We start from the raw sequence: 21,423 nt of genomic DNA, 5'->3' as shown, positions 1-21,423 counted from the left end.
AAGTATGGGGGTTACTGGAACAAGACTCGATCTATGGTCGACTCAGGAGGTTAAAGCATTTCCTACATGATAAGCATAAGAATTATATCTCTCACCAATCAGACGGAACCACCACTCATCATACCTCACCATGCCTTACCGGACACACCCGTCTCGACAAAGAACTAGGGACAAGCTCGTGTCTACCCAAGACAGAGGCTTTCCTGGGATCCTTCCGGTGGGCATGAAAGGCATACGAGGGTGATTACGATCACAAGCATATCAAATTTTAACCACAAGAAATCTTCATTTGCGAACTCGTGAGTATAATCATATCGTCACATAAATACCAAATACTTCATGTCAAGATGGTGTTGTAACCGTATCAAACAACACACAACAAATATTATGCCAGGGTTCAGAATGCTTGCCTTCAAGAGTATGCAAGTGGGGGTGCACTTTTTGAAAGTTGTTTCCCTCTCCAAAATCCTATGTAAGAGAAATTCAAATTAACATATAGTTTCAAAACAGTACAAAAAAGTTGTTTGATATTTTTTGAAATAAATATGAAAATAAACTAGACAAAATTTGAGAAACAACAGAAAAAGAACCAAATCAATTAGACTTATATTTAAAAAGTTATAGTTAGTAAAAGTTTAGTCAAAACTCTATTTTTAAATAAAACAGAAAAAGAAAATGATTCGAATAAGGATACATTTTCGAGACGGATGAGACGTACTTCTGGGTTTACGCCTCCACTTAAACCAGCGCGGGCCGGCTCGGGGTCACTGATAGTGGGTCCATGGGGCCCACTGGTCAAGTTTGAGCAGTCGCCCGTGCCTCCCTCTCCTCTGGCCGAGCAGAGGCGGGGCTCCGACGATCGCCGTCGACGAACGGCGGCTTCCGATGGCATTTCGAGTGCAGGGATGGATCCGCCAGTCCAGGGCGGTCCTCTCGGTGGTCAACAGGCCGGCGGGGATGAAGGGAGTCGCCGGCGGCGAGCTCTGCGGCGGATGGCGTCTCGGGAGGATTTGGGGTTTCGAGCTACGGTGGTTCTTGATCACGTTTGAGAGGTGGGGTGGCTCCGCAAGGTTCAGGGGAGTTGAACGGTGGCACCGGATGGACGGGGGTGGTCCTGCTTGCGACAAATTGAACCGGAGCGTGGCGGCGGCCGAACTGGTCGGAGATGAGGAAGAAGGTCTCCCTCCGTCGATGGCTGGCTATGGGAGCGCTAGGGGGATGGTACGAGGTTGCCTGAGGGTCTGGACGAGCTCGTGGCTCCTTTTTATAGCGTGACTAGGTCGGTTCCGCGGCGTTCGTGGATAGGAACGGCGAACCGCCATTCTGTAGCTTGCAGCGCGACGTGTCGAGGCTGGGGATGGCGGCAGAGGCTAGCAGGCGAACGAGCACTGCTTCAAGGGTGAGCTGGCGAGCGAGAGTGGCTCGGGCGGCGCCGTCCATGGTAGGAGCCTGCTGTGGCCGGCCGCTAGCTGTCATGGCCGACCTGACGGCGGTGTTGTGGGGCTCTAGGGGCGGCCTGGAGGGTTCTGGTGAGTGGGCGAGGCCAGGGCGTGGCCCTGTGGGCGAGCAAAGGCCAGGGGCACGACACGGCGGCTCGGCTGCGCGCGCGTGCAAAACGTGCGCTCTGGGCGCGCCCAGAGCATGCACGCTACGTGTTCGGCAAAATGCCAAGGCATGCCAGGAGACTTGGATGGGGCTGGGGATTAACAGATCTAGGTTAGAGGTAGCCAGGAGCTTAGTGGACATGCTGGTTAGGCAAAGCAAGTAGGTCCAATGTGCAAACTAAAAACCATGTCAAATCTGACCATGCACACAAGGTGCTTGACAGAAAGCTATGGCCATCTAGGCATCTCTTGGGGTGGCCAAAAACTCCAGATCATAGTCTCTTTAGATGACAAAGAGGGTGGCAAGGTTAGTTTGTCAAGAACAAAAACTTGTTAGTGCAAGTGTTTGAGAAAACCAAATCTGGACAGAATGAAAATGGCATTATTGCATGGACCAAAAATACTCCAATGGGTCCAATCTCCTGGACTTAAGGGTTTGGTAGGGTGGACTATAAGCAGGAAAAAGCTCATGGGCACTAGAGCAAAATAAACTAGGGTTGCAGTAGAAAATGCCAAACTGGACCAGAGAGCAAAAGAGGATGGTTTGCTCAAAAAATTTCAAAGAACATCAATGGGTTTTTGCACAAAGTGGAATTATACACTACTACTAACATCCCCTGATTTTGGTGGAAGCTTTAAAGAAATATTTAAATAGATTGCAGTGCAAACCACAAACTGATCCAGATTTGAAAACTAGAGGTAGAGCTCAAAATCTCCAAATGACTAAAAGATATTTTTTCATAAAAGTGATGTGGGAGCAGCCCATGACATCTCCAAATTTTGGTGAAACTTATAACTAATTTTACCAAAGGGTTGTAGTGCAAAAGAGGCTCCAAAACTTATGAAAAATCATTTTTAAAGAAATAAAGCTCAGGGAAAATAATTATGCAAATAAATCCACTGATAAAAGAAATGGTTTTCTTGAGAGGGTAAACAAGTCCAACAATATTTTTGAAAAGTTTTCACTTGGGGTGAAAACTCCACAATATCAAGGAAAAGAGTGGTTCTGAAATCAAAAGATAATCCCACAAAAACGAAAATTCAACTCCTTGGCGGCTCCCGATAGGGCGGAGCGAGGTGGCGGCTGGACATGTCCGGCCGGTGGAAGAAATGTCCGGCGGCGCGGAGGGAGTGGATCTAGGGTTTCGTCTGCGCGAGAATTTCGAAGGGGACACATATTTATAGGTAGAGGGAGCTAGGAGTGTCCAAATGAGGTGCGGTTTTCAGCCATGCGATCGTGATCGAACGGCCGAGATGATGGAGAGGGTTTAGGTGGGTTTGGGGCCAAAATGGAAGGGTGTTGGGATGCAACGCACACGAGGCCTTTTCGGTCCCTCGGTTAACCGTTGGAGTATCAAACGAAGTCCAAATGGTACGAAACTTGACAGGCGGTCTATTGGTAGTAAACCAAGGCCGCTTGGCAAGTCTTGGTCCAATCCGGAAGTGTTTAACCCCCACACACGAAAGGAAGGTAGAAAGGACCACCGGAGGAGATAGGAGCTCCAGAATGCAAATCGGACGACGGGGAAAATGCTCGGATGCATGAGACGAACACGTATGCAAATGAAATGCGCATGATGACATGATATGCAATGCATGACACGCAAGCAATGACAAGGCAATAACAGCGAATAACTGGAGGACACCTAGCACATCGGTCTCGGGGCGCTACACGAAGCTTGGTCGCCCGCATGGCGCACCTCTGCTGCATATCATCAACATCCGGGTTCTCCTGGATACGATTGCTCATCTGTCGTCCCTCAGAGACCGGGTTTGGGATCCCACCAAAAGCAACCACGTCCTCCCGAGTAAAACCTCTCGCCGCATACCACAAAGGGTCAGCCAGAGTTACCGGATTAGTCGGCGGTGGACTCCCAGTCCCCACAGACGTGTGCCACATATCGCGGTCCTGGACCACCGGAGATCCTGGAGAGGGGGACGCGGGGGCCGCCTGCCCAAGCGCTCCTCCTGCCGGCGCCGGAGATGAGGGGGCCTAGGCCGCCTGCCCCGGACCGCCACCCGCACACCCGGCCGTAGACAGACTCAAAAGCCCCGTCAACGCACCGCCTTGGGGCTCGGACGCCCCGAGAGAGAGGAATACACGGGCCGCCTGCCCGGACTCCCCACCCATCTTGGCCTGCTCCACGGGCTGTGCGGCTACAGAGACCGCCGAGGGAGAAGGAGCCACGGCCAGCTGCCTATGGCCCCCTCTCCTAAGATCAACCACCCCCTTCTGAGAGACCGCAGTCAGAAGGGGAGAGCGAGGGGCCACCTACCGAGACTCCTCCCCCCTTCCATCGGTCGAGGTCGTCAGAGAGACCGACACCTCCGGTTCCTCTGGCACTGGGTCCTCAGCAACATCAAATCCAGTGGAGGGAGCGACCGCTCCAGCATGTCATCGGTCTCTATCCGGTCACACCAAAGCCTGGGAGGAGTAGAAGCTGGCTCGAACGACCCAAATCTCAGCGCATTCATCGGCACTGAGGGGGAAGGTACTGTCCCATCCTCGGGTGTCTGAATGACGGGCCCCGAACCGTTAGCCATCTCATGTCCAGAAGCAGCCCCAGGTGCCTCCTTGGCCGCAGAACTATCATCTCCCTCGTGCATATCTGTATCTGACCCATTGACGGCCTCAGCAAATAGCTCAGTATCCTCAAACTCAATCTCAAGTGATGAATCGTGGCAGATGGAACTGTGGCGACCTGAGTTCGTGGACGAGCCGTCGTCCAGGCCAACGTACGGCTCGATGTTATGCGGCAAATTTTGGCGTACTTTGTATTCCTCGTGGGCAACGAGTCGCGCGCTACCCACCCATGGGTTTCTGCTCTTGGCTACAAAGGCACCAAAACACAATAAGGTGGTCATTGACCTCCTATAGTAGCCACTCTTCCACGGTAATGATTTCTGTGAGAAAAGGCCAGCGACAGTACCATGAGAGCCCTGTACAGTGAGTAGGGCATTTTGGAGACAGAGCTCCATGGAGCCCTTTATTTTAAAAAATTCGAAATTCATAAATTTCAGTTTCAAAAAATTCTAAAAAAATACACGTGTATGCAATGATGTACAGTGTATGTTAAAAAAATTCAGGATGAAATGAAATATCTTGAATTGTGAGGTGCACAAAAAAAAGTAAAATCATGGACATTGAAGATGAACCGTACATATGCTAAAAAGCTCTAGATTTGTCTTTTTTGTGTAGTTCACATTTTAATATATATTGATCTGATAATTTGCACACATGTACATTATGTATCTACGTATATGTGTATTTATTTTCAGAACTTTTTGAAACTAAAAAAAATGAATTTTGAAGTTTGCAAATAAAGACCTCCATGAAGCTTGGTCTCCGTTTGGCATTTTCGCAAAATAGTACGTATCATTAATTGGTTTCTCATCGGCAGCCACTGATTCGTGATGGAGGCTCGGAGCCGCATTGCTGCTAACTCTTGCAGGCCACGGCCGCGAGTGCGCTTCATCTCTGTTGCTACGGCCCTACGGGAGAGTGTCGTCGTAGTGTGCGAGTACAGGGGAGGGAGTGATGTCAATAATGCCCTTGTGTGTTGCTCCTGTTAAAAACTAAATAAATTACTGAGTTTATGTTGTAATAGTAGTACGTGTTGAGTAACGTGATTGTATTAGGAAACATATATTAGACTAGAAAATATTCTGGCTTGCCTTGTAGTTCAAATAAATCATGTACTCCTATATATATATATGCCCACGAGGCTCAAGCAATACAATGAATAGTCCCTCTCTTCCTTTTAACATGGTATCTATCGCAAGTCGATCCTAAAACCTAGCCGCCGCCGCTTCCGCACCAGCTCGCCGCCCCCGGGACGGTCGGCCTCCATGACCGTCGCCGGTGGCCGTGCCGCCCGTACCTAGGGTTCGTCCGCCGGCCGTGTTAGCCGGCTGTCCTAGAGAGCATTTTTCCCGAGCCCTTGCCTCGGTTTTTTCGCTCTCTCGCCGGTCGTTTTGATCAGCGTTTTTCTTTTTGGTTTTCCGATCTAATCTTAATCGGTTTGCGTCGCCCGCCGCCGCCGTCGACCCCCGTGCGCCTCTACTCTAACCCCGACGCAACCAACCGGCCTCTCCTACGACCCGGCGGCCACGCGCGCCGAGGCGGCCCTTCCGGGCCAGCCACCGTCCGCGCGTCGGTCCTCCCGTTGCCCTGCGCCGGCCGTCACCGCCCTGCTCCGACCGGGACACCTGCATCGCCCGACCCGGCGGCCTCGTGCTATGCGATGGCCAATCATAGCCGTCGCTCACGCGCCGACCCGCCCATCGAACCACGTCACCCGTCTCCGCTGCGTCTGCACAGCAGCCCGGCGGCCTACCTCGCCAGCCTCGTTCTCGGCTGCTCAGGACGGCTATGTCAGGCTCGTCGGCTGCCGCTGCTCCGTTGGTCGCTCGGGCCTCGGTGTCGGGGCGCGGGCGCTGCTTTGGCAGCCCGGGTGTCGGTGCTGAAAAGCTCATCCGCGACGTCCCACGGCGTCCGTCGTCGCCGGCTTCATCTCGGACTCCGCCGCCACCACGCCTCCACCGAGTGGCGTCCCCGACCTCGCGCGCGATCAACTTGATCACCTGCTCGCCGCCGCGATCCGCCTCATCTACGCCGCGCAACCGACCTGGCCCGTCGGCCATGCGCGCCTCTGCAGGTCCCGTGAAGATCGTCCCCGAGTTCCGCGCGCCTCTTCACCGATGGAGCATCGGGGTGCCGCTGCGTCGCCCTGTCGGGCTGCAGCGCCGCCGCCCCGTGGTTCTCCTCGCGGCTGCATCGACTCGTGCGTCGCCACTGCATCGCCCCTTCGGGCCGTAGTGCCGCGATACGTGGTCCCCACCGCCGCCCCGAGGCCGTCCCCGTGGCTGCACCGACTCGTGCACCGCCGTTGCGTTGCCCCTTCGGGCCGCAGCGTCGCGGCGCGCGGTCCCCGCCGTCGCCCTGAGCCGCCTGCCGCCGCTGCGTAGCCCCTTCGGGCAGTAGCGTCGCGGCCCGCGGTCAGCTCCGCCGTCACCGTGCGTCGACCTCCCATGGTATGCGCTGCGCCGTCTTCCTTGGCGCGGGAACGCCACCGTCCGCGCCGATCTTCGTCACGCTGTCAGAGTTCTTCGCCTACTTCGACCACCGCCGCCGCACTTCTAACCTAGCCGCCGCCGCCGCTCTTCTAACCTAGCCGCCGCCCTTCTTTAGCCGCTGCCGCGGCTACCTCCATAGCTGCCGTCGCCACCCGTCCACCCCGTTCGTCTTCGTACAGCACTAGCCTGTCGCCAGCGTCGCCGTCATCTACCCCGACCACTTCGTCTACTCCGACCACCGTGGTTGACATCGGCCCCGCGTCGATGGACGCCGCAATCGTCGTCGAGTTCTTCTCTGCTGGCCCCTCCGACTTCTCCGACATGGCGTACAGCTCGTGCAGGTCCCTCGTCTACACATGCCCGATGCTGGCACCACCGATGCGTGCCTTCATCCACGACGTGTCCCCGGGCCTGGCAAGCCTGGTCGGCGCTTCGTCAACTTCGTCTTCGTCCGTCTACGCATGCCCGGTGCTGGCAACACCGGTGCGTGCCTTCGTCCACGATGTGTCCCCGGACTTGGCAAACCCGCCGCGACGCGTCGTCAACCACATCTTCTTCCCGGCGCATCACTACTTCGACACCACTGCGCCCATGCTAACTCGGCGCCCCCTTGCGCCCGCGGCTCCACAGCGACTTCCTCGACACAGGCCACCCCGACTCGACATCGACCACGGCATTCTTCGCACGGCTACCTCGACCACGGCTCCACCACCTACGCTCTCGGCTACATCGACAAACGGCACAAAGGGCTACCGCCTGCTTGAGCAACCTCGTTGGTTTCCACTCCAGCCACGACTCCGCGATGCACTGTGGGGGGGGGGGGGGGGGGGGGGGTCCGTCGGCTTGCCTTCGGATTCTTCTCCAGTCTCACCGTCTGCGTCGCTACCGTTGTGATTGCGCGGGGATGTTGAGTAACTTGATTGTATTAGGAAACATAGATTAGACTAGGAAATATTCTGGCTTGCCTTGTACTCCAAGTAGATCATGTACTCCTATATATATGCCCATGAGGCTCAAGCAATACAATGAACAATTCCATCATCTCTCTTCCTTCTAACAGTACGGATATGTATCATCCGTTGAACTGATGAAAATAAAGGGCCCAGGATATTTGATGTACTGTAAAAGGTCTCTAGTTCTAATCCTCAAATCTATATGCTTCTAGTGCTAATGTCTAACATTAGTTCAGTTGCTCGTGTCCCTGCCATGCACCAGTGCATTTACTACATCAATAGGCCTAAATGCATAGTTGTTCTCCAATCTAATGCATCGTCACTGTCTCGCCAATTAATCAAACTAACACCGACGAGCTATTTGTTCGATATGGATTCTCGCAAGTCAAAGACGCACTGTTGAATCGAACTTCAACCAGACGCCCTCATAAGAAGTGGATACATTAAGCTTTAGAAAGCACGACTTATACTTGAGGCGGGCACTCAACAGTAAATACACATAGTACTCATAAAGAATCTCATGTGATTAATTTGATGTTGGGAAACACTTCTTATCAAAAGTCTGATAGGAAAGTTTTGTCAGACCACTCCCTCGTCGTTGATTCTCCTCTAATCCCACGGTCCATATTCAGAAGCAAATCGTCGATTCCTTCAATTAAGCGCACAATTTGATCTGCCTCGAGTAAATCTCGCCTGCCCTGCATGCCTGACCCAACCACCCCAAGCCCGTCTCGCCTCTCATGGGCGATCCAATCCCAGAGCTCGCCGTCCCAGCTCGCCGCAAAGCTCTCCCTCCACCGAGAAGGATGTCGCACCTGTTCGCACCACCAGTGTTTCTCAGATCCGTTTCCCCGCGCTTAAGTCCACCGCACGGGTGTGCTCACCGCCTACCTCGTTGCCCAGATTCGACCCACTCCAATGCCGCCAATTTTTGATGCGGCCCCGGTCGACCTCGCTGATGCGCCATCCCCGACGATAGGTGTCCGTGCCTGTCAGGACCACCGCGGCGTTCGTGATTCACCAGGCTGCCCGGAGAGCGTCCGTCGGCCCAAGAACTAGCAGTGCCAAAGGTCTTTCCCCCCCTTTTTGACGCCTCTCCTTCGAATCAAGGGTAGAAATGTTCAATGTGCGTCGTGTTTTTGACAGCTATTGGGTGTGAATTTGTTCTGTTAATACTGTATTTAATTAGTAAAGCATCCACCAGTTTAGGTATATTTTGTTTCTGGATCACACGAACTTGCGTAGCTATGTGGCGGCTATCTTAATTTCTGTGTTCAAATCCATATGCTTCCACTTACAATGAGTTAGGTTGAGATATCGATCTTATCATGCTTCCTACGTATGGAGCTTCCAACTAGTACTATACATGCTTCTATTGTCTAGATAGTTTGCTTCTACAATTCTATATTTTATTTTGTGAATTTAGTTTGTAGGTTGTTGGAACATCCATCTCCTGGGGAATCTTAGTTTACTTTTGTTTCAACTGTAGTGCTTCGAAGGAAGAAAAATCCTATTAACATTGCACATTTCCGCGCATCCTACTCATGGGCATCTCAATTACACGTCATATATTTCTTCAGTTCCAATGTATTGCCTCCACATTTCCGGCTTCTTACAAACAAAAGTCAGATTTATTGTCTTTGATTTCACCATTGTAATATGGCATGCACCCATACTATACTGAATTTGTTTCTCTGTTCTACAACGTTTGCTTCCATAGAATACTCCCATATTTTGTCTGTACTGCCTAATGTACTTGACTTCATATGTTTTCAGTTTATCCAGGATAATGAAGCATGGTGCGAGGTCTCGGCGACCTTGCTCGGCCACGACACTACCTCAACATGCTACCCTGATGACGACCACCTATGGTTCCTTTCCATCGTGCTAACCACCACTCCTTTGATCATGACGACAAATTACATCTCTGATCTCCCCAAAGTGCTCTCACCGAAGTGCTCCCTTGCCTATGTGGTCAATGGCGGCAGGGCGCAGCATGATGACTATGATCCAGCGGCTTTGTCTCTGATGCCTCGAACTGACTGTCCCCTTGCCTTAGTGTGAATGTTGTGATTCTTGTAATATAGGCAATGCTTCACGGATATGAATATTAAGTTTTCTAGTGACCCTGTATGTGCTTCCATTGTTTTTAGTACCATAATACATGTGCTTCGGTATCATATGTGCCATGCTTCCAACTTATGTACAATAAGCTTCCAAATGTCTTCATATGTGCTCCTTTCTTTAAACATCAGATACTGGTTTTGTACTACTTTTCTCCTGCTTCCACATCCATCTGACTGTGCTTCCAATGGCTCACTAGCACATAAATTCTCACTATTACATGTGACATGCTTCTCACATAAATAAAATACGTTTTGAATGACACTTGCATGCTTCGTTCTTTACACTATCATAGCAATGTTTTGGTACTAAATTTTGATGCTTCAACTACCATGAAATTATGTTTCAAAGTACATCCACACCTGCTTCATAGCACAAGAAGAATTATGATACTACTTGAAAAAATATGACTTAAAGAATTATGAAGCCTGGCTTGTACTGTGGGAAGCATGTTTATCACATCATGCAATCATGTATCAAATGGAAGGAAGCATTGTCTGTTTACAGAAACACACGTGATTATAGAAACTGCATATATGGAAGCAGCGTGAGTAAAGGACTATTTTTTTGGAAACTGCCAAGGTAGTTATCATACGTGATTATAGGGACCTCATATTATGGAAACTACGTGTATATAGGAAATGGTTTTAGAAACTGTCAAGGAAAGGGGGCGTTGTTTAAGGGATGCATCCAACGTCCAGCAGTGTTTCATCCAATGGCTATCCACCGGTCTGACGAAAAGCTAGGGATTAGTAGTCTGATCCCTAGTGGTTCCCAGATCTGGATGTTAATATATTTTTCTATAGTTATGGTCAAACTTAAAGAAGTTTGACTTAGGACAAATCCACAACTGAAATTATTTTGGAATAGATGTAGTAATAGAGATAAGATAAAAGCTACAATTAAAAGACAGAGCAAGTAAAGTAAAAGCCCTGCCCAGAATTCTGCGTTTTGTAGGGGAAACTGCAGGGACTTTTTCTTCATGAGTCAAACTTCTGGGCAGGGTTTTTTCCGGGATACTTTGCATTCATCAAGATAAAGCTGACAGAGCCAGGAGAATATAGAGTTAAAACCCAACCTGGAAAGCTATGTACTTCCTCCTTCCCTAAACATAAGTCTTTTTAGAGATTCCACTACGAACTACATACTGATGTATATAATCATATTTTAGAGTGTAGATTCATTCATTTTGCTCACTATGTAGTCCATAGTGAAATTTCTATAAAAACATATATTTAGGAACGGAGGGAGTACATCGAAGAGAAAACACATAAGAAAGTAAAACTAAGAGGTAAAACTGTTCATCTGGCTGTTTTCAACGGGACTTTTTATTTCGATATCACTAATTGAGGAGTACTCATCGCAAAGACCACCTCACCTTCTCAGGTTGTGACAAATGGCACGCGCCATTTGTCACAACATGTGAGTTTTCTCTTTTTTCGTAGATCCGTTTATTCAAAACATTTTATCTCTTAAATCGTGCATCCAAATCTCGAACCGTTTTCACTGTTGGATTCCTTGCGTCGAGAGCTTCAAAACTAGATACACGTTTATAGGTTTTAACGAACTTTTTTCACGAAAAAGCTGGACGAAAAATCCGAACCAGGAGCATGGGTTTTTCCCTTTCCTTAAGAGGCATGGTCGTGCCTCTCGCGGAATCACAACAGTGCCTCTCGCGAAAGCAAAACCGCGCCTCTCACGAAAGGAAAAAAAACAAGAAAAACGCGTTTTGTCCTTTTCAAAAGAGGCACGGTTGTGCCTCTCGAAAAATCACAACCGTGTCTCTCGCGGAAGGAAATGATACAGAATACGCCTTTTTTCCGTTTTCGAGAGGCACAACCGTGCCTCTCGCGAAAGCACAACTATGCCTATTGCGGAAGCAAAACTATGCCTCCTGGGGAAGAAAAACAGATGTTTTTTCTCGTAATTTTTTTGGCCTAAAAGCTATGGAAAACTAAAAAGTCGAAAAACCCAGAAAAAACCATTCAAAAAGCCGAAAACGCGTGCGAAAAAAAGAAATTACGAAGGAAGCACCCAGAGTGCGACACGTGGCGGGGCGGTTGAGAGCACGCCAAGTGGCGCTGATCATTGCGAGGCTCCTGAAGGAGCCCTCGTCAACTAGTTGCTCCCTTTTTATTATGTTGCTTTCGTTGTGTTTGGTTCAACTTCTGTTGTGCTGATGTTCTTGGGCTTTCTGTTGGGTTTTTTTCCTTGAGGTTTTTATCTTTGATTTTTTTGTAGTTTTCTTTTTTCCTTTTGATTTATTAGCACATATGCATGTGTGTTGCAACGGGGGAGAAACATTAGTCTTTTATCATCAAAATTAATTGCAAGAAGTAAAAAGTCCCTAGCGAGAGAGGTAGCTCCCTGCTAGCACGAGCTTTGGTGGACACCTCGGCGTGTCATCACCAATGATTTCATGTTTCGTGAGTGTGGTGACGAGCTGGTCGTATGCGTGAAGTGTGGAAATTGTGAGTTCCTCCTCATCCTTAAATGCCTCCTTGGTCTACCCCACCCATCTGCTTCTCGTCTTTGGTGTAAATTATAATGATTTAGCCCACGACTCCTTTAATTATGCACCATACACATCGGCATGAGCTTGCAAGTTTAATCACGTCTTTATTTCTTCCATTGGCCCATAATAGTCTTGAATCTTTAATTGGCACTTCATTTCTTTCATTGGCCTATAATCTCAGATATTTAGTTAGGTTTTCACTAGTTCCATTGGCCCATAATCACATATCTTTTCGTGTCTGTATTGCTTTCATTGGCCCATACTCAGATCTGATCACCCTCGAAATATGCGTCCTCATTGCATACCTCACTCTCTGAGTTTTTTTAATGTTTTGAGGCTGCTTATTGATTCCCATGGCAATTTGCTAGCATATATAAACTTGTAGAATTAAAAGTAAGAAAACTATGTGGTACTATATAATTGATGATTCAAAATAGAAAGACTATTATAGGCTGCTATGCTGTACCGCCTGGGACTTGGGCCGGAAGAAACAACTCAAACGGAGTTGCCCTATATGCGCCGACCTACTTTCATCCTTCGTTGGTGATAAAAAGAGCATCATCTTGTATACATTTCATCTCTATTTGTCCAAAATTAATACTAGATGGGTGGTTGTTTGGCTAGCACGTGCTGTTCCAATGCTTTGGACAAGCATAGGACAATCTAGTGGCGCATGAAAGAAACCGGCTCGCTCGTACGTGAAACAGACAAAACCAAAATAGCTAGCATACGTGAAAATCAATCGAAATGGAACGAAACAAAGCGGGACGAAAAAAAGAATATCTCCTTCCTTTATTAGTAAGTATAGATTCATAAAAAAAATAGCTAGCATACTTGCCATATTGGTGATTCATAGCTCGTTATTTTCTCAAAAGTGCATGAGAGGGTAGAGGTGCACTGGAAGACGTGGCTCAGCATGTAGCACTAGCGGCTTCTCTATGAAGAGGTTGTGCTTGGACTCGCTGAGATTGATGGCCGACACCCCAGCCGGTTTGGTCCAGGTGAAGCCTTGCAGGAGCCTGCCAAAGAGCATGACACTCATGGTTGTTCCTAGTGAGGCCGCGATGCATCCTCGCCGTCCGGTGCTGAAGGAGATGAACCGCAATTCGCTCTCGGTAAGCACCACATTGATGTTGTCTCCCATATGGCGCTCTGGCTTGAAGTGGAGCGGTTCATCCCAGACGGTGGGGTTCCGGCCCAGGGCCAGCCGGCTGAGGATGACGTTGCTACCATTGGGCACGCGGTAGCCTGCAACAATGGTGTCGGCAATCGCGACATGCGGCAAGTTGAAGGGAGCGATTGGGTGGAGGCGAAATGCCTCACGTATGCACGCCTTGAGATAGTTGAGCTGCATGATGTCTGACTCTTGCACCAGTCGCTCGCGACCAACCACCCGGTCCATCTCCTCCACTGCCTTGGCCAGCAATTCTGGGTTGTTCACCATCTCCGGCCGCGCCCACTCCACTGCGTTTGACGGGTTATCTATGGCCGCTAATATTATGCCCTGCATGCATTCCATGGAGATAAATGTAAGTTGTTACAATTTATACCTTTGCATAAAGAGAGATTACATTGAATAATTGGAATTTTAAATACAGTTTAAGTTGAAATCACATCAAAATGGTAGAAAATTACAATAATGCTATGTTTAAACTATTAATTCATAATTTCTTATTCTATTGTTCCCTTTTCTAACACCTGCAAAATACAATATAAGATCTAGTATTTAATAGTATGAGCTATAAGATCTAGTATGTAATCTTGTGAGTTATTACCTTTTCTCATGGATGACGTATTAGTACCTTTTAGGACTATGAGGCAATTGGTCACAAAAGTCAATCTAGGCCCATGAACCGTCTTAAAGTTTCTCATTAATTAATATTTTGCTTACCTTGGACTGTGCTTTGACCTCATCGATGCCGAGTAACGGCTTGCCGTCACCGTCGGCAAGCGTGATGAGAACGTCAAGGAAGTCCTGGACCCCATCCTGCCTCTCGCCGCTGTTCCACTGCCTCCAACGCTCTTCGATGACCACGTCGTGCAGTCTATCCACTTTTGTGTTGGCCTCCTTAATAATTTTCTCGTGGCCGTCGAGATCTAGGCCAAGTAGACACGGAAGGTAGTCGCCGACGCAAAACGCGAAGGTGAACCCTAGGAGGGCGAAGGAAGCGTCCATGTGCTCCACCTCCATCGGCCCCGGCCCGCCGTCCGGCTGAGGCTCCCCGAAGTACCATTGGCCGAAGACAAGCCGACGGATAACGTTGCCGCAGTAATGCCGCGCGACGTGCCTGACATTGACGTTGGCTAGTCCCGACGTTGAAGATGACGACCCCCCGGCGGTGAGGTTGTAGACGTAGCGCGTCAAGTTGTCAGCTTTGTCGGCGCGCTTGTCGTGGAGCCACTTGTGACGGGAGGGGCAGATGATCTCAGAGGTGAGCACCTTGCGCATCTTCATCCACTGGTCGCCGAACGGCGAGAGCATGGCGTCCTTGTACCCGCTGCTGATGGTGTTGGAGGCGAAGGTGAGTGGGCGGGATGAGAAGTTTTTGTCCTGCTTCTTGAGCACCTCCCTTGCGATCTTGGGACATGTGATTGGGATGACGTGGACGCCGCCGAGGCGAAGCAGGCGATGTCGGTGCCCATATCCTTCATCACGCGATGGATCCAACGGAACGCCGGCTTGTTGAGCACCATCTCGGGCAGGCTACCCACTAGTGGCCACGGCCATGGCCCCGGCGGAAGTGGAAGCGGCACCATCGCCGATGAGCACGTGCCACCGCGGATCTTGCTCTTGGTCATGACAAGGTATATGAGCGTTATTATGATGAGCAGCTGGGACACAACAAAGCAGCACCAAGCCAGCATTGTGGACACTGCTGCTTGCTGAGTGTACACAGGCTTGCGAGGTAGCTTCCCTTGTTATCGGTGCGTAGGGAAGCCAACTTTGATCTCTGTGCTGCTCTGCCCATGAGGGCGAGACCCCTCTTTATATGTTACCTCGGTCCCAAAAAACTGGCTCAGATTTATTAGATACGAAGGTATCTACGTATCTAACACTAAAACATGTCTAGATATATTCCATGGAAAATATTCATTCCTTATGTGTGGATCATTTATCACATGGCATTTCAAATGTATTTATGCTGATACTAATAATAATAACTGTATACAGAATGAAAAATCATCTATTTGTAGATTGTCTTAGATTTATTTAGATACGAAGGCTGATAATAATAATAATAAATTGTCTATCCAAACATAGTCAAAACAAAAAAAGCTTCTCTTTATAGATTGCCTTATATTTATCTAGATACGAAGGCTGATACTAATAGTAATAATTGTCTATCCAAACGTAATCAAAACAGAAGAAAAAATATTCTATTTATAGATTGTCTTAGTTTATCTAGATATGAAGGATGATATTAATAATAATGATTGCCTATCCAAACATAATCAAAATAGAACAAAACATCTCCTATTTGTAGATTTTCGAGAGTACTTATCCAAAACTAACCATAATTGTCTTTCCAAAAGTATTTCACATGCCAGGATGATTGACCATATGGGCAGCTTCCGGTTTGAAGAGATGGTCGGACCATGCATCTGGGATTCAATGAGATGGTATCGAGACCTCCTATTTAGCGCTGTACGCGCCAGCGAACGATGGAGTGCGTACTACGTGCTCCCCGCGCTGCCTCATGGGCTGGCCCATGTGTGTGCAGGGAAAGCAGAAGCATCTTTTTTTTCCTTTTTTAAAATTATTTTCCATTGTAAGACCAATTCGGGATTTCAATAAAGTTACAACTTGTGAAATGTTTGTAAATTCGAAAATTGTTCATGATTTGAAAAAAATGTTCACGAAATGATAAATGCTGACAGAATTAAAAAATGTTCACCAAATTCCAAAACATTTCTTGAATTCAAAAAATGTTCGTGATTTCAAAGGAATGGATATTTTTTGAATTTGATGAACATATTTTGAACATCGATAAAAAAATTGGCATTCTATGAACTTTTTTTAAATTTGATGAACAAAACTTGTATTCAAGAACATTTTTTGAAAAAATTATGAACACAATTTGAATTTGATGAACAAATTTGTAATTCGGTGAACAAATTTTGAATGTGATGAACATTTTTTGAAAACAATGAATAGAAAAAGAATCTAATGAACATTTTTTAGTTCGATGAACAAATTCTAAATTTTTATGAATATATTTTAAATCTGATGAACAAAAAATTCAATTCGGTGAACATTTTTTACATGGTTGAACATTTTTAGAATTCAATGAAATAAAGGTGTTAACGAATTCAAAAATACAAAATGCAAAAATAGTCAAAAAGTGAAGAGTAAGAAAAGAGAAAATAAAAAGAAAAAGAAAAATTAAAAAAGGAAAAAGGAAAAAAGAAAAAAAATAAGAAAAGAAAAGAAAAATGAAAAACTAGTATAGAAAACATAAAAAAACCGGTTCAGGAAGGTTCTAGAACCTTCCAAAAACCGATGGCAAAATAACGAGGAGCCCGGCGGGGGTGGGGGGGGGTGGTGCTATGTTGCTAGCGGGCGACCTACGCGTTGTATAGGACACCGCTGCTACATCATGCATGGGACATGCATGCACGACGCAGGGAACAGTGGACCTTCCTATAGCTGCTTAAAAGATGTGCTTGCAAAAGTAGGCACGTACGTACTGACTTCGGTTCGGTGTGGCTTGAAAAAGACCAGCATGAGCTCTATGACAGGGAAGAAGTGATGCAGCAGCCAGAGGGGCGACCGCAACACCAAGTTCTTGCAGAATAGGGCATCACATAGAGGCCGTAAACACGACTCTAAGAGCATCTCTAATTGGCGCGCAACCGCACGACGCGCAAAAACTTTTTTACAACGCTGAAATAGCATTTTTTGCATGAAGTAGGGCGCTAGCTCGAGCAGCCGCTGTAAAATATGGCACGCGCGAGCAGCTCCAAAAGGCGCGCAAAATTACAGCGTGCGCGAGCAGCCGGCGCTTGCAAATATGATTTCCACATGTCCATTTGACAATATGATGGTGTTTTAAACATTAAATAAATGTGCAAAACAAAGACATATATAGCATTGTTCACTTGCACGGCATAGTTCAAAATTACCCAACCAAGTTCAAGACAAATAAAAGTTTGCACAAACAAATGGCACATCAACAATCATGCCACATCACTCATCATCGTCCTCTTCTTCCTCCGATTCTTCCTCCTCAACCGAAGATGATTCTTCCTCCTCCTCTTCATTTTCAAGCGTCGCATCATTATCGGGACATCAGATGGTGTTCGCAAGATCTCCAACGGGATAATACGAAGGTATGTGAGGTACACCGGAAGACATGCGTTCACCCATATCACCCGGAGGTGCTCCCATGCCTCCCATGAGAGACCCAAAACGCATGCCTCCCATGGTAGCTTTGAAGCCACCCATACCTCCCATGGTATCTCCGAAGGCACCCATGCCTCCCGTAGGTGCTCTCATGCCTCCCATGGTAGCTCCGAAGCCACCCATGCCACCTATGCCTCCCATTGGTAGCTCCCATGCCTCCCATGGCCATGGCTCTTTTTTGGACCAAGATTCTTCAGGGGAAAGAATGATGTACTCCTTTTGCCTTTCATCAAGTTTAGATGTGTCCATGAAGAACAAGTGCTTCTCCCATTTCAATAAACTCGATCGCTCCTCCCTTGCCAATATCCTCTCCTCCAATGCCACCTTCCTCTCATCAGCAGCCACCCTCCTCTCCTCGGCCTCCGCTTCTTGGCTCCTTGTCATCATCCTCACCTCGTTTGCTTCCTTTCGTGCCTTCACAATAGCTTCCATAGTTCTTCTTCTTCTTCTTCTTCTTCTTCTTCTTCTTCTTCTCGGGGTCTATCATAGAGAAGAGGGGGAAGAAAAAGTAAATATAAGGCACACAGATGCATGACATGACAATAAGCAGCACTAGGCGTGTTCTAACACAGTACTACGCGATATCGGCGAAGAGGAAAAACATCTGAGAAAGTTTTCCCAGAGTTAGACATTTTAGGAAAAACGAACCGAAGGGGAAATGTTCGATGTTCGCTATGCTAGGGGCATGTGGCAGATGAATGGACAACGTATGCGGATTCGTCTCGTCGTTCTGAGCAACTTTCATGTAGAAAACATTTTCATCCAAGATACGGTTTATTTTCTATGAATTTTCAAAGTCTAAACAATATTCTAAAATTATTATTAATTCAAAATTAAATAAAAAATTGCTACGTGTACCCAGCTCTGCGTACACGGAAGTGTACCAGAGGCTGACAGATGGGCCAGGGGGTCTTAGTTGACCAGTCAACATTTGACTGGACAACACGGGGTGGGGCCCCCTGTCATTGACTGTTTAGTTAACTAACTAGTTAATTTATTCTAATTAGGCTATTAGGCTAATTAACTTTAATTAGTTTAATTAAATCTAATTTATTAATTATATTTATTATTATTTTTGTAAATCATTTTTTATTTTAGTAGATGGGACGTGGGAGCCATAGGTCAGTGGCGCATGGCCAATAACGGGTGTGGGCTAAAGGGCGCATGGGTGTGGCGCCCGTGCCAGAGGCCGTAGCCTGCCCAGGCGACGGGGGAGGGGGTGGGCGCTAGCGCCGGTGGCCAGGGGACGTGCGGGTGATACGTCTCCAACGTATCTATAATGTTTGATTGCTCCATGCTATATTATCTACTGTTTTGGATGTTTATGGGCTTTATTATACACTTATATATCATTTTTGGGACTAACCTATTAACCCAGAGCCCAGTGCCAGTTTCTGTTTTTACCTTGTTTTAGGGTTTCGAAGAAAAGGAAAACCAAACGGAGTCCAATTGACCCGAAACTTCATGGAACCCATTTTTGGAAGGAAAGAAGCCCAGAAGATTAGAAGTGCACGTAAGGGAAGCTTCTAGGAGGCCACGAGGTAGGGGGGCGCGCCCACCCCCCTGGGCGCGCCCTGCACCCTCGTGGGCCCCTCGTGCCCCCCTGACGTACTTCTTCTGCCTATATATCTCCATATACCCTAAAAACATCCGAGAGCACAATAGATCGGGAGTTCCGCTGCCAGAAGCCTACGTAGCCACCGAAAGCTAATCTAGACCCGTTCCGGCACCCTGCCAGAGGGGGCAATCCCTCTCCGGTGGCCATCTTCATCATCCCGGTGCTCTCCATGACGAGGAGGGAGTAGTTCTCCCTCGGGGCTGACGGTATGTACCAGTAGCTATGTGTTTGATCTCTCTCTCTCTCTCTCGTGTTCTTGAGATGATACGATCTTGATGTATCGCGAGCTTTGCTATTATAGTTGGATCTTATGTTTCTCCCCCTCCACTCTCTTGTAATGGATTGAGTTTCCCCTTTGAAGTTGTCTTATCGGATTGAGTCTTTAAAGATTTGAGAACACTTGATGTATGTCTTGCCGTGCGTATCTGTGGTGACAATGGGATACCACATGATTCACTTGATGTATGTTTTGGTGATCAACTTGCAGGTTCCGCCCATGAACCTATGCATAGGGGTTGGCACACGTTTTCGTCGTGATTCTCCGGTAGGAACTTTGGGGCACTCTTTGAGGTTATATGTGTTGGTTGAATAGATGAATCTGGGATTGTGTGATGCACATCGTATAATCATACCCACGGATACTTGAGGTGACATTGGAGTATCTGGGTGAAATTAGGGTTTTGGTTGATTTGTGTCTTAACGTGTTATTCTAGTACAAACTCTAGAGCTGTTTGTGACACTTATAGGAATAGCCCAACGGAGTGATTGGAAAGAATAACTTTGAGGTGGCTTCGTAGCCTACCATAATCTCTTTGTTCGTTCTCCGCTATTAGTGACTTTGGAGTGACTCTTTGTTGCATGTTGAGGGATAGTTATGTGATCCAATTATGTTAGTATTGCTGAGGGAACTTGCACTAGCGAAAGCATGAACCCTAGGCCTTGTTTCAACGCATTGCAATATCGTTTGTGCTCACTTTTATCATTAGTTACCTTGCTGTTTTTATAATTTCAGATTACAAAAACCTTTATCTACTATCAATATACCACCTGTATCACCATCTTTTTGCCGAACTAGTGCACCTATACAATTTACCATTATATTGGGTGAGTTGGGGACACAAGAGACTCTTTGTTATTTGGATGCAGGGTTGCTTGAGAGAGACCATCTTCATCCTACGCCTCCTACGGATTGATAAACCTTAGGTCATCCACTTGAGGGAAATTTGCTACTGTCCTACAAACCTCTGGACTTGGAGGCCCAACAACGTCTACAAGAAGAAGGTTGTGTAGTAGACATCAAGCTCTTTTCTGGCGCCGTTGCCGGGGAGGTGAGTGCCTGAAGGTATATCTTTAGATCTTGCAATCGAGTCTTTTAGTTTCTTCTTTTATCACTAGTTTAGTTATTAAAAGAAAACTATAAAAATGGAATTGAATTTACCTCATATGCCTCATCTTTTTAATATCTATCGTGAAAATAAGGATTCCGATAACTGTGCTCAAGTGCTAGAAGAAGAATGCATTAGAATATTTGGCACTAAATATTTGAATGATGAGCATGATTGCAATGTTTTTAGTATGAATCCCTTGAATATCCATGGTGCTAATGATATGCAAAGCCACAAGCTTGGGGAAGCTATGTTTGATGAAGATGATATTTTTTTGTCCCCCAAGTTTTGATGAGCAAATTTATTATGATGAAAGCATGCCTCCTATTTATGATGATTATATTGATGAAAGTGGATTTGGAGAGGTCATGACTTTATTTTGTGATGAATCCACTATTCCGGAGGAGGTTCCAATTGATTATGAGAACAAAGTTGCTATCTATGATGATTATTGTGATGACTTGTATGCTATAAAGAATACTGATATCCATGAAACTTGTCATCATGATTTTAGTTTTCAATTGGATTATGCCTCACATGATAATTATTTTGTTGAGTTTGCCCCCACTATTATTCATGAGAAGAATTTTGCTTATGTGGAGAGTAGTAAATTTTCTATTCTTGTAGATCATGAAAAGAATGCTTTAGGTGCTGGTTATATTGTAGAATCCATTCATGATACTACTGAAAATTATTATGAAGGAGGAACATATGCTTGTAGGAATTGCAATAATATCAAGTTTC

The 21,423-nt window shown here is 47.0% G+C and overlaps 1 pseudogene; it reads right to left on the bottom strand.

Annotated features, from left to right (window-relative positions):
- Positions 1–13,140: 13,140 nt before the first annotated feature.
- LOC125519247 (tyrosine N-monooxygenase-like) lies at positions 13,141–15,137 on the bottom strand (annotated as a pseudogene).
- Between the last annotated feature and the right edge of the window lie 6,286 nt (positions 15,138–21,423).

This window comes from Triticum urartu, chromosome 7A (genome assembly GCF_056163025.1).
Source record: "Triticum urartu cultivar PI428250 chromosome 7A, HENAU_Tu73, whole genome shotgun sequence".
NCBI classification, from domain to species: Eukaryota; Viridiplantae; Streptophyta; class Magnoliopsida; order Poales; family Poaceae; genus Triticum; species Triticum urartu.
This window is presented reverse-complemented; position numbering and strand designations above follow the sequence as displayed.